The following is a 7,547-nucleotide window of genomic DNA, read 5'->3' as shown; positions in this document are numbered from 1 at the left end:
GTCTAGCGGTGGGAACAATTTTTATGAGGCGGGGAAGGGAAGGGAAAGTGGTAGGTAAAGTTTGGAATCTTTGGAGGGTGGATGGATACACGTTGGACATTCCTTGCTTTAAATGAAAGGGATCATAAAACCCTATGCTATGACCTCATAATAATAAAATCAATGCTTATATATATAAATATACAATGTGATACCATATGCACAGGTAGATGCCAACCTCCATCATACTTGTATGATTCATCTCTTTTAAGGTGTGTTTGGTAGAAAAAGAAATAAGCCAAAAAAAAAAGAGAAATATATGGGTGAAAATAAATAAAAAAATTAATTGATTGGTAAATAAAAAATAATATTATGAATAGATGTCATTTTTCATTTCAGAATCAACACTTCTTAAAATTGGTCCTCTTTCAGCAAAGATTTTTATATTTAAAACAAATGATAAAAGTAAACATGAATAAAGTTTTTTTATATATATATAAATTCAACTTATATATTTATTTATTTTTAAAGTTTCTAGTTTGTTTAAAAAGATTGATTCATTTTATTTCATAAGTATATGAGAAGAAATTTATTATTAAATGGATGTTATTGTCACCCAAACAATAAAAAAAGACATCATTAATATTTGAGGACTACATCATAGACATGAAATTTTGAGGTGGGTTACGGCAAAACATTTCAACAATCCTTTTTAGGTGATAAATATACAGCCATATTCTATGGAGGGAAATCTATATACATATGCAAAAATAAAGTGCAACCAAATTGAAGTACCTTGTTGGTGTGTAGTACTGGTTGTCAAAGAGCATGGATGTTTCATAATATATATTGTAAGGTTAACTGTATCTTTCGTATCCCATGCTTTAATTCAATTCAACTGTTGTTTTTTATTATTATTTTTATTTTTTATAATTCATATTTGTAAAAATATAATAAAAAAACCATAAGGTGTTGAATTGTATTTTAATTTATTTTTCAAATATTTTTTAAAATTAAATATCAGTAAAGCTTAAAAAATATCCAATATTATATACATATATATATATATATATATATATATATATATATATATATCCAGAATTCAGCGTTGTATTATTATTTTGTTGAATAAGATTTAGGAGAAGAGACGATGCCTAATCCAACTATATTAATTTGTAATGAATACATGTCCGAACATACAAATTTTGTTGCTGTAATTTATAATGAGCAATTTATAGTGATATAAGATTATTTTAATTATTAATATATTTTTAAGTAGATTATCATTCAATTTATAAATAAAATAAAAAGATAAATTCAAAGATACATAAGATCAAAAAAATTCTTAAAAATAGTTTTGTTAAAATATTATTTTGAATATAAATTAATTAACACTAACACATACCATAAATTAAATTTTGGCACATTTGATTACCGGTAAAATACAATTTGGAAAGAGATATTTTTTAAAAAATAATATGAAAAAAGCATAGGAGGATAGACTCAATAATTACATAAGGCATATTTATTACCTACTGGTTTAAGTTTTATATTTAGACAATATATATTGAAGACGAGTTTGGATTATGTTTTGGTCCTCTCAACCTATTTTGATGGAATATTATTTAAAAAGTATATTTTTTAATAATTATATATTAATATCTTTTATTTAATAAATAATATTTTATATAAAATATGATAGTATATGTATAATTTTACTAATTATTTAAATATATATGTAAAATATTAAATATTATGTTATTTAAGTGTATACTTTTTATTCTATAGTTTAACTATAATAATGTTTTTTTTAGCGGAACTATAATAATGTTAATATTGATATATTACTAATGGTTAAATTAGTGTAATATATAGTCTTAAGTTTAAACTAATAGGGAAATTGATATTGGTGTTCCTGATGAAGTTGGGAGACTTGAAGTCCTTCGCATAAATACCAAAAACATGAAGCTTTCTGATGATGTAAGTTAAGCATTGCTTACTTTTCATTTCTCTTAGTGGATTCTGTGATTTTTTGTGTCTAACTTTGTTATGCATACTGGTAATTTTTATGAGTTCAAATTATAAATTGTGTGAATAATACCCAGTCAGTTTGGTGTATATGCATTGTAGCTTCGTGTATGGTTTTAATTTATTCTCTAACAACCTTGAATTTTCTGTTATTCAACCGAATTGGTTCTCTTATTGTAGGTTGATTTAGAGAGAATTGCAAAAGATACTCGGTGCTGACCTTGCTGCCCTTTGCACTGAAGCTGCTCTGCAATACATCAGGGAGAAGATGGATGTCATTGATTTGGAAGATGAGACTATTGATGCTCAAGTACTGAATTCTATGGCAGTTTCAAATGAGCATTTCCATACTGCTCTAGGGATAAGCAATCCTTCTGCCTTAAGAGAAACTGTTAGTAGTTTTTTTATTTATTTTTTTAATTCTTTTAAATTCAAAACATTATTAGTTGATGAGACTTTCTGTCTTTGTTGTTCTTTCCACTAATTAATTACCTAATCTCGTAACTCTTACATCTCATCAAAATTTATTATTTTTAATAAATTTCAAGTAATTTTCAATATTTTTACCTAACACTTAATTAATAGTTGAAATTTATTAAAAATCACAAATTTCAATGATTCCCGCATCTCACTAAAATTTATTATTTTCAATAAATTTCAAACAATCTGAAATTATTTTTTAGTCTAACACAATTATAAATTAAAATTTATTGAAAATCAGAAATCTCAATGGCTTCCACATTTCATAAAGACTTATTATTTTTAATAAATTTTAAATAATTTCCAGTATTTTGTCTACTACTCTATCATTAGCACGGTTGCATCCCGACCCACAGACAATATGCAAGCCTCAACACATACAACCTTCAGTTGTGCTCCATTGAAATCATCTGTAGAACGATCAAGTTCTTCAAACCCATTAATGCCCTCTGTCAATTATGGTGCTCATTTTCTTTTAAAAAAAATTATTTAAAGTTATTTAAGTTGTTGTATAACCGAAGAAAACAAACCTTGATTGCATCACGATGCAGAGCCAACATGTCAACCTCAACACATACAGCCTTCAGTTGTGTTCCATTGAAATCATGTGTAGAATGAGCAAATTCTTCAAAGTTAACATCAGGGTGAACATTCATCTTTCCATGAATGGATCTAGAATATCAAAGTGAGAGTAGTCAGTAAATGTTTTGTTCCAAAAATATGTTAGCAGGTAGATTTTGAAGACACTAAACACGTACGATCCGAGCCCTTCTTCAATTGGGTGCAGAAACTCAATTTTACGATCAAATCACCCAGAACGCATAAGAGTGGGGTAAAGAATATCTACACATTTTGTTAATGCTATAGAATAAATGAAAATGACTCCTAAATAACATAGTCTAAATGAACAAAATCTAGGAAGTTTGGTGCTAATAGTTAAATCTAGTTTATCGATATTCGAGATGTTAACATGTGTGGAAGAAAATATGCACAAATATTTTGATGATGCCAAAGTGATTATAAAGCATTGAAGAAGAATCAAGGTTGAGCTAAAGCAAGTTGATGCAAGAACAAGATCTCAAGTGGTACATGTAGACACCCAATTTCGTCCGGGGGGCACACAAACAAAGAAATGGACCTCCATTACGAAGGGTAGGGGCTTCTAAAGTAGGAAAACAACAAGACAAGACATCAGAAGGCCTAAAGGCCAAATAAGGTGGTTTCAGTAGCCCGGAACGGGCCGTTCCAAAATCGGAACGGGCCATTCTGAACCCCAGAACGGGCCGTTCCAATATAAGAACGGGTCGTTCCAACGTAACTAAAATCAGCTAAACATTTTGGGTGGAAAGGGCCGTTCCAATACCAGAACGGGCCGTTCCAAACAAGGCAAATCTAGAACGGGCTGTTCTGGAAAAGGAAAATTTGTGTTACTTTCTACTCTAGAACGGGCCGTTCTGTTTTCAGAACGGGCCGTTCTAGGGTACGAAATTTACACATAATTGTTGGGCCAGAATGGGCCGTTCTGAATCCGGAACAAACCGTTCTGGCCCCTACTGATTCCTATAAATTGAAGCCTCGGGCACAATTCTCAGGGCGTCCAAAGAAATTTCAAATAAGACTCCTTTGAGCACGAAAATTCTCTATTTCTCTCCCTTTTATTATATTTCTTGAGATTTGTGTCGCATCTCTATATTCTCTCTCCCTCCTTTTGTATTTCTTGAGATCTGTGAGGTATATTGTAGTGCGAAAGGTTGCCACAAAGCACCTAAATCTCCATATTTGAAGATCAATAGAGCTTGTTCAAGAGGTATTTTAAATAATCTTCTTCTATATCTTTTATTTATCATCTTTATTGTTATCTTTTATTTATAACAAACGCAATCATGTAAATATTTTAGGGTTAGTCGTATAATTTAATTTTTCAATATGTAAATAAATATTAATAAAGGGGATTCAATATTTAATTTATTAATTTTTATCATGTTAACTTCATCATAGGGTACCGATTGAGGGCGCTGTAGGGGTGTTTAATACCTTCCCTACACGTAACCGACCCCCGAACCCAATTCTGGTTATCGAGGCCATTATTGGATCTTTAAAAACCTTTTCTTTTTCCAATGTTTTGAGTAAAATATTGGTGGCGACTCCATGAACCTATTTTCAAAACCATTAATTAAGGATTAGTCTGGTGTCCGGACATTCCTTAATTGATGAGACTTTTCAAAGGATGTCTAAACCATAGGTTGCAAGATCGAAAATTTTTGGGTTGCGACAGTACATAGATAAGTCTTGTCAACTTAGCTAAGTATGTAAAAGAATCTTTTAGAATTGCAAGTATGTTTGGCCTTGAGAATAAGTTTTCAAAAATATCAAATTAATCTCTTTAAATTTAAACGTTTTAAATCTTTTGAAAGTAAGTAAAAATATTTTCAAAAGACTTAACAAAAGCTTTAAATAATAGTTCAAATCATTTCTTAAAAGAGATTTGTGAAAGAAATTATTCAGATGAAGTTTTCTACATAAAAGTTTTTGAAACAATAAAAAATATGTTCTGGTAATCCATTACCAGACCTTGTAATCCATTACCAAAACAGGAAATTTCAAAGTTCAAATTCTGAATACAAAATGTGTTCTGGTAATCGATTACCAGACCCTTGTAATCGATTACCAGAAGATAAAACTTCAAAATTGGAATTTAAATTATACAACGTTTCAATCATTTTGAACTTTAATCGTTGTAATCGATTACCAAGTCTTGTAATCGATTATCAGAGCCTATTTTCTGAAAAATTATAGAAAGTTACAACTCTTCATGAAAAGACATAACCTAAGAAACAATTGTATGTCTATAAATACCTATAATTTTTCAGAGAAAGGTGACAAACTCTATTGTGAAAATCATTTACAAAATCTACTTGGCCAAAGTCATTTGCAAAATCTCTAAAGAGTTCTTTAAGATCATAAAAGTGTAATATCCACTCTTCAAGAGAGTCTTTCTGTAAAACTCAATAGATCATTGGATCTGTAAAGGAGAAAGGGTTTTTCTCCTTGTTGGTGTTTGAATCTCAACACAAGGAAAGGAAGTTCCAAAGTCTTGGAGGATTCAAGTCTTGTAATTGTGTAGTTTGTAACACCCCAGTTTTCAATAAAGTTATTATTATTATTATTATAATAATTATTATTATTATATGGTATTTGGTCATAATTATTTTAATAATTATAGAAGAATATTATTTTGTACGTTTTAAATAATTATTGTTTTGGACAATTATTTTGTACGTATTAAATAAGTATTTTTTATTAGCATATTTAAATAAATATTTATATGTTTTAAGAGAAGGTTGATTTTATATGATATTTTGTTATTAAAATTATATTATTATATTTTGGGTAAGAAATATATTATTATTATAGAGGAAAAATATTTTATAATATACATGTATTTATTTTATTTAATTATTTTGAGGAAAAAAAGAAGTGGGTTAGAAGAGAAGGAAAATGGGTTGGGTTGACCCAGCCCAATGGATTAATTTTAAGGAGTCAAGTAGCGTTAACCCTATCTACCTCATTTGCGTTCTGAAGGGTTAGGAAAAAAAAAAGGAGAAACAAAGAGCTCTAAGGAAGAGTACTCAGGAACGACCTTAGATCACACCTTTGTCTTCTGCTCATCCAGGTAAGGGGGGAGTGAGAACCTCGCTCTGGGTGTGAGATTGTATGCTGGGTAGTGGGATTGACCCTCAATCCTGTGTTTGCTGTATTTTTATGTATGCTCATGTATGAGGGGTTTCTCCCAATTGTATCTGTTTTGCTTATTATTTTTCTTATATGCAATTAATTGTATGACTTGAGATCTCTATGGGTTCCTATGAGAAACCCTATGAGAAAACGGGCAAAATATGAATGTGTTCTATTTTGCCTTCTGATTACTTTGTTGTGTTCCTTGTTGGATGTGATGCATGAGTATGTGGTTAATTTTGAAAATAAATATGTTTTAATATGATCTAGAGTGCTCTATGGGTTCCTGCGGGAAACCCTATGAGAAATAGGCAAAATATGAAATATTTTCTATTTTGATTTTTGATTTTTCTGTTATATTCTTTGTTTGATGAGATGTAAAAATATGTATTTAATTTTATAAATAAACGAGTTTTGATATAAATTAAAGTGTTCTGTGGAGGCTTTGTGAATATGATGATGTAAAGTGAAATGTGATTGAGACATGGGATATGAAATGTGATAATGAAATATGATGACGAAATGCGATGATGTGATATGATCATGGGAAATGATAATGTGATATGAGAATGCATAGAGTCTTGATTAACATGCATCATTTGCATAAGTGTTTTAAGGGTACGATATGGAATACACCGCCAGAGAAGGCCCCCTAGTGTAAAAGCTTTGGGGATTAGTCCTTGGGAATAGCTCGGTTTGGAAGTCTCAGTTTCGCCCATTGTGTGCATGGGATGTATCTTGCGCAGCTTAGCTATCCTGACGAGACTCTGGTAGTATATCCTTCTAGTGAGAGTGCGCAGAGGGTGTGACCCCGCATGTACTCCTAGACTACTCTTCGTGTATTGCTAGCGGCAATATGCCATGTGATGTTTTACTGGCGCCACATGCATGATAATGTGAAGTTTGTGTCCATGCATGTGCATCCTTATTATTAAATGATGATAAATTACTATTTGTATGACTTGGATGATTGAATAAACTATTGTTGTTGATTGATCTATGAGGTAACTGTATTGTTTGTGTTTGGCTATCCGGTGTGCGTTCCTACACCGTGAGCCAGAGTGAGATATTTCTCACTCCCTTCTTTTGTGTTGTTTCTCTTGTTTGATATACAGGTGATCATCAGCGTGAGGCTGAGGATGTTGGTGATGAAGCTTAGGCTTCTATGTTGGGTTTTGCTCTGATAGGACATGTGACATCGGGACATAGATAGGATTAGTTTAAAATGTTCTTATTAAATTATTTTGGAAAATTCAGTTTTATTTCTTTGTAATTTTACTGGCATGTTATTTGGATTAAGTTTATGAATGTGAACTCTTTACCCT

At 30.7% G+C, this 7,547-nt stretch overlaps 1 long non-coding RNA gene across 1 annotated transcript; it reads left to right on the top strand.

The window, feature by feature from the left end:
- The first annotated feature begins 5,524 nt into the window (after positions 1-5,524).
- On the top strand, positions 5,525-7,547 carry LOC145951829 (uncharacterized). Its single transcript, XR_014429767.1, has 2 exons — positions 5,525-6,160; positions 7,338-7,547. It is a non-coding gene; the product is annotated as an uncharacterized LOC145951829 (long non-coding RNA).

Source organism: Cajanus cajan, chromosome 9, assembly GCF_000230855.2.
Source record: "Cajanus cajan strain Asha chromosome 9, NIPB_CcT2T_4, whole genome shotgun sequence".
Lineage (NCBI taxonomy): Eukaryota > Viridiplantae > Streptophyta > Magnoliopsida > Fabales > Fabaceae > Cajanus > Cajanus cajan.
Note: the sequence above shows the minus strand (reverse complement) of the source record. Positions and strands in the feature narration are given on the sequence as shown.